The following is a 6,621-nucleotide window of genomic DNA, read 5'->3' as shown; positions in this document are numbered from 1 at the left end:
TACTTTCTACCCGAGGCTTGATGGATGGGGAATGTCACAGAAAGATACAGCACAGAAACAGGCCGACACAGTCCACAACTCCACACTGATCCCACATTCATCCTTTTTTTAAAATTCTCCCGACATTCTTGTCAACTCTCCCCAACTTCTCCCACTCACCAGGGGCAATTTACAGCAGCCAATTGACCTACCAACCAGCATGTCTTTGGGACGTGGGAGGAAACTGGAGCTCCTGGAAGAAATTCCCAGTCACAGGGAGAACCCCCACACAGACTGTACCCAAGATCTGGATTGAACCTGGGCTCCTGTCACTGCAAGGTAGCAGCTCTATTAGCTGTGCTGCTCTAGTATCTGGGACAAGACCCCTGCAGAGCTCTTGTCTTTGCCATCAATCTGCTGAAAGTCCTGCAGGAAATTCCGGGGGAAGCTCTTCACCCACACAGTTCAACAATGTGGAACGTGTCACCACACGGAGGGATGGAGGTGAACCACAGGAATGCATTGAATGGGAAGCCGAATGAGCACAGAGCTCGTAGAGCTGCTGCCTCACGTTGATAATGTTCAATCCCGACCTCAGGTGTTGACTGTGTGGAGTTTGCACCTTCTCCCTGTGACTGTGTGGGTTTCCTCCCACGTCCCAAGAGGTGTGGGCTGAAAGGTTATTAAAGTCCTGTAAATTGTCCCTAATGCGTGGGTGAATTGTCGAATCTGCTGGTGGTGGGGGTGAAGCAGAGTTTGGTCAATGCAAATGTGGGCAGAATTTTTAAAATGTATTAACGTAGAATCAGAGTAAATGACTGGTTGATAATCAGTGCAGACTCAGTGAGTCAAAGGGCCTATTTCTGTGCTGCATCTCTCTATTCCTCTGAATATTCTTACTGGGTGAGATGGGAGGAGGCTGGTGTGGAGCAGAAACACTGGAAGACACCAGATGGGCTGAATGGTCTCTCTTTCTACTGTTCATTGTGTGCATTGCAGAGACAGGAAGGGCCTTAGATAAAGTGTTTCAAACAGAACTGCTTTATTTTAATCAGAGATCCAGAACATTGAACTCTAACTCAGTGAAAGAGATTGCAAAAGAAAATCAACTGTGCCCAATGACCAGGGTTCAATCCTGGGTGAGATCAGCAGCGTCAACAGAATCCGACCCCCGTGAACACCTGCAACACTTGTGAATTTGCGCTAGGTTTCAGTAGCAGTGATGGTTGTATATTGAGCTGGCAGCATGTTTAATCTTTCTCAACTGTGTGAATTCGCTGGTGTTGCAGCAGGTCAGATGAGCAAGGGAATCCCTTCCCACACTCAGAGCAGGTGAATGGCCTCTTCCCGGTGTGAACTCGCTGGTGCCTCACCAGACTGGATAATGTAGTGTATCCCTTCTCACATGTAGGGCAGGAAAAGGGCCTCTCCCCATTGTGAATTCTCTGGTGTTTCATCAAATGGGACAACTGAGTGAATCCCTTCCCGCACTCGGAGCAGGTGTACGGCTTCTCCCCAGTGTGAACTCGCTGGTGTGTCTTCAGGCTGGATAACAGAGTGTATCCTTTCCCACACGTTGAGCAGGAGAATGGCCTCTCACCGGTGTGAACTCTCTGGTGCCTCAGCAAATCAGATGACAGAGGGAATCCCTTCCTGCATTCGGAGCAGGTGTACGGCTTCTCCCCAGTGTGGACTCGCTGGTGTATCATCAGGCTGGATAACAGAGTGAAGCTTTTCCCACACATTGAGCAGGAGAACGGCCTCTCCCCAGTGTGAACTCGCTGGTGCCTCATCAAGCTGGATAACACAGTGAATCCTTTCCCACACGTTGAGCAGGAGAACGGCCTCTCCCCGGTGTGAACTCGCTGGTGCTTCACCAGATTGGATGACTGAGTGAATCCCTTCCCACACTCAGAGCAGGTGTACGGCTTCTCCCCAGTATGAACTCGCTGGTGTGCCTTCAGGCTGGATAAGACAGTGAAGACTTTCCCACACGTTGAGCAGCAGAACGGTCTCTTTCCAGTGTAATCTCGCTGGTGTGTCTTCAGGCAGGATAATGAAGTGAAGCCTTTCCCACAGGTTGAGCAGGAGAAGGGCCTCTCCCCAGTGTGAACTCTCTGGTGTGACAGCAAATGGGACGACTGAGTGAATCCCTTCCCGCACTCGGAGCAGGTGTACGGCTTCTCCCCAGTGTGAACTCGCTGGTGTGTCTTCAGGTTGGATAACATAGTGAAGTCTTTCCCACACGTTGAGCAGGAGAATGGCCTCTCCCCGGTGTGAACTCGCTGGTGCTTCACCAGATTGGATGACTGTGTGAATCCCTTGCCACACTCGGAGCAGGTGTACGGCCTCTCCCCAGTGTGAACCCGCTGGTGCCTCATCAGTTTGGATGACTCACTGAAGCCTTTCCCACATGTTGAGCAGGAGAACAGCCTCTCCCTGGTGTGAACTCGCTGGTGCTTCACCAGATTGGATGGCGTAGTGTATCCCTTCCCACATGTAACGCAGGCAAACAGCCGCTCCCTAGTGTGAACTTGCTGGTGTGTCATCAATTTGGATGACTGACAGAATCCCTTCGCACACGTTGAGCAGGAGAACGGCCTCTCCCCAGTTTGAATTCGCTGATGTTGTGTTTGAGATTCCCATAAACAAATCCTCTGCTTGTTGGATCCTGTATGAGAAATTATCAAAAGTCATCAATAGGTACAGGACAGTATTTCAGCTGAGATTTTAGTCTCTGCAGTGAGCTGTTATAATAATGACAAACACAAGCTTGAGGAACAACGTCATCTTCCATCTGGGAACATTGCAGCATCCAGACTGGCATCAAAATCTCTGGTTGTCTTTCCATCTATAATCAGAATGGGTCATTTCTGCCACTTCCCTTTTTTCTACCCGTTGCCTCCCTCACCTACTCTGCCACTGAAATTCAATGTGTTTTCTGTCTTTCACTGTTAAAAGGGTATCAAACCCAAAACATTCCGGTACAGGACAGTATTTCAGCTGAGATTTTAGTCTCTGCAGTGAGCTGTTATAATAATGACAAACACAAGCTTGAGGAACAACGTCATCTTCCATCTGGGAACATTGCAGCATCCAGACTGGCATCAAAATCTCTGGTTGTCTTTCCATCTATAATCAGAATGGGCCATTTCTGCCACTTCCCTTTTTTCTACCCGTTGCCTCCCTCACCTACTCTGCCACTGAAATTCAATGTGTTTTCTGTCTTTCACTGTTAAAAGGGTATCAAACCCAAAACATTCCCTCTTTCTGCAGATGGAGACACAAGAGACTGCAGATGCTGGAAATCTGAAGCAATACAAAAGGGAGCTGGAGGATCTCAAAGTGGGTCAGGCAGCATCTATGGAGGGAAATGGACAGCCAATGTTTTGGTTCTGGGTGGTGATGGACTTGGTGATTGTATTGGTGTTGGTTTATTATCCCCAAAATCCCCAGGGCTCCAGAAATGGTCCCAGCAAAACAGTCATTCACCAGCCGGGGCCTGGAGTCCACCTTGGGCCGGGCCGGCAGAGAAAGCAGCAAAATCAAAAAATCTGCAGGTGCCGGAAATCTGAAATAAAAATAGAAAATGCTGGACACGGGTCAGACAGCATCTGTGGGAAGAGAAACAAATAATGTTTCAGGTTGGAAACCCTTCATCAGAACTGAAAAAGTGAGAAAACAAGTTTTAAATTGCAGAAAAGATGGGGAAGGGATAAATACACCATTAAACCCACAGGAAGTGGGAACAGGAGTAGAACATTCAGCGTCTCAAGCCTGCTCTGCCATTCAGCAGGATCATGGCTGACTTTCTTGCCCTTTCCCCAGAACCCTCGATTCGGGAATGATGAGCAATCTATCCCAACCTGAAATATACCCAAGGGCTCTGCCACACAGTTCTCTGTAGCAAGATGTTGCAAAGCCTCAAGCTTCTGAGAGAATAAATTCCTTTTGTCTCACTTTTAAATGGGTACTGGTAAATTTCTCATTCATAAGGCTATGCTAACTCTGCTCAATAATTTACAATTCTTCAAACAATCAATCAGATAAAAGGGCAGTCTCCAAACTAAAACATTAACTCTATTTCTCTTTCCACAGATGCTGCCTGACCCGCTGAATTGTCCAGCAGTTTCTGGAATTACTTCCGATTCTGGCATCTTAAATTTCTCTTCAAAAACAGGGCAGAGAGAACATTTCCGATTGAGAATGCCTCAGCAACCCTGGCCTCACCCTTAGTTTACAAACCTGTCAGTGATCGAGATGAATGAGGGCAGGTAGAGAGAGAGAAATCAAACACAAAGAGATATTTTATTAACTGTGAAACACATGCTGCAGCTGTTGCTGGAACCACAGGCCTCGGCAACAGTTCTGGCCCACATTTCACAGCGTGAACATTGCCTTGTCTCCAACTGCCTTTGTTAGTCTATTAACCAGAAAGGTCAAGAAAACATAGAGTGAAGCTGGGGTTGCCTAAGTGAAGCCAATCAGAAATACTCCTTTTTCACCCTCATCCATCCCTCCCCCAATCCCCCATCTGACCCTCCTTCCCACACCCCCAACTATCCAACCCCATGTCACTGTCCCTCCCCTCCATCTTTCCTTCTTCCTCCCCCACTCTCTCTCTCCCCCCCCCCCTCCCCCAAACCTCTCTGCAAGTTCCTTTTGCTCTCTCCCAGGTCTAACGGAAGGGTCTCGGACTTGAAAACCTCCCTGTTTCTCTTTCCACAAACGCTGCCCTCACCTGCTGAGGGCTTCCCGCACTCACTGGGTTTGCTTTGATTTCAAGCAGGAAAGTGCCCGGGTCCCCCGTGTGGAGCGGGAGGGGGAAGGGGAGGGAAAGGCCGGGACTGCTCGGTGTGGCCGCCCGCAGTGATCCTGCAGCCCGCACGGATTCTCACCCCAACCGTGGGCCGGACCCCGGACTCGATCAAACTTCCTGGTGCATAATGGCGCGCAAATGACGTCACCTCCATTGCGCGCCTGCGCTGTGGGCTCGCTCGCTGCAGCCAGAGCTCTTTCTCGGCCGCGGTGGCTCTTGGGTAAATTCGGCTGCCATGCGAACCAACCTGAACAGCTCCTTTAAATAGCTTCGTTCTCGAACTGGTGATGTCCCCTCCACCTCCCCCTTTCACTCCCTCCTCCCCCATCTTCCTCCCCCCCTCCCCACCCACCCCACTCCGGCCAGGTCGCAGAACGCGCAGGTTCTGGGTGCCCTTCATAATTGGCTGCCCTTCGCGGTTGGCGGCCGTGGGGAGACATGACGTCATGCTACTTTGGGGGTGCGCTGCCTGAATTGTGGTGAGGGGCGGTATATGACCCGCCATGTTGGTGAGGGGCAGAGCCCGGCTCGCCATGTTGGTGAGGGGCAGAGTCCGGCCCGCCATGTTGGTGAGGGTCAGATCCGCGTCACATCTGCCAGTGGTTCCACCTCCTTCCTGGCGCTGCCGCCTGCAGCCGCAGGAGGTGCAGCCCTTGTCCCTGCAGCTCCTCCCTCCCCACCGTCCCGGGGCCCGAACAGCCTCCCAGCTGAGGCACAGCTTCACCTGCAGCCGCGCCAACCTGGTCCCACACACTGGGTGCTGCCAGTGTGTGCTCCACAGAGTCAGAGAGCAACACAGGGGGTCCCCGGGGAGTGTGTTAATGTTCACAGGGGGTCCCCAGGGAGTGTGTTAGTGTTTACAGCGATTTCCGGGGAGTGTGTTAATATCTACAGGGGGTCTGCGGCAGTGTTTACATTCTCGGTGAGTCTGTCAGTCCTGCTGTGGATTCGGTTTCCCGTTCTCTCCCGTTACCCTCCACATCCACCCGCGCTCCATAACCGCCCCGTGATTTCGCTGTGAATGTGCACTCCTGCTGATGTCGGGAGGACCACAATACATCGTGCAGATGATCTCTGGACAGACGAAGCCTTGGTAAATGACTCTACGGATGTTTGCACTCAGGCTGCAGATAAATCGGACATGATTTAAACTTTATTTGTTTGCTGTTTATTTTCAAGTTGCTGTTTGCTGCACATTTAGTGTCACCTGTAGCTCAGCACAGGTCTGTCGCTGTGTAACGCCGGTGTACAGTGTGTGTGTGTGTGTGTGTGTGTGTGTGTGTGTGTGTGTGTGTGTGTGTGTGTGTCTGGGTGCAGAGGTGCAGAGGGTCCCCACAGTCCCACGGAGAGCGGCTCCCACTCACACACCTCTCTTCCGTTATGGGTTGACGTTGACGTTGGGGACACTGTATCCCTGGATGGAGGAGAGCAGGGATATAATCTGTGGGTGGGGAAGGAAGGAGCAGGGAGGAGGGGGAGGGGAGCAGAAATATTTACACTTTAATATTGGACTGGTCACATCTCAGCTTCAAGACCAACACATCTCGGGTGTCTGGCGGTACTGGGAGGGGGAGAGACAGACAGAGAGAGACAGACAGACAGAGAGAGACAGACACAGAGAGGGAGAGACATACAGAGAGAGGAATTGAGAGTGTGTCACGGTGTCAGGGGCCGATGGGTTTACTCACCAGCTTTTCCAAAACCCTTGTGATTTCAATATCGGCCGGACAAAGTTCGCTACCAATCAAGGTAAACTCGACTCTTGCAGCAACCCGTGTTCTCTGGAGATCTGTGTGAAGGGGAAGAGAGTTGATGCACAAGCA

At 50.9% G+C, this 6,621-nt stretch overlaps 1 protein-coding gene and 1 pseudogene across 1 annotated transcript in view; both read right to left on the bottom strand.

Annotated features, from left to right (window-relative positions):
- Positions 1-6,621, bottom strand: part of LOC127576580 (zinc finger protein 239-like) — a 450,145-nt gene that overhangs the window by 410,176 nt on the left and 33,348 nt on the right. The gene's annotated exons all lie outside the window — the stretch shown is intronic.
- LOC127576413 (zinc finger protein 850-like) overlaps positions 1,009-6,621 on the bottom strand; it is a 38,996-nt pseudogene continuing 33,383 nt past the window's right edge.

The sequence above is a fragment of the Pristis pectinata genome, chromosome 12 (assembly GCF_009764475.1).
Source record: "Pristis pectinata isolate sPriPec2 chromosome 12, sPriPec2.1.pri, whole genome shotgun sequence".
NCBI lineage: Eukaryota > Metazoa > Chordata > Chondrichthyes > Rhinopristiformes > Pristidae > Pristis > Pristis pectinata.
The sequence above is the reverse complement of the archived record's forward strand: the minus strand, read 5'-3'. Positions and strand labels throughout refer to the sequence as shown.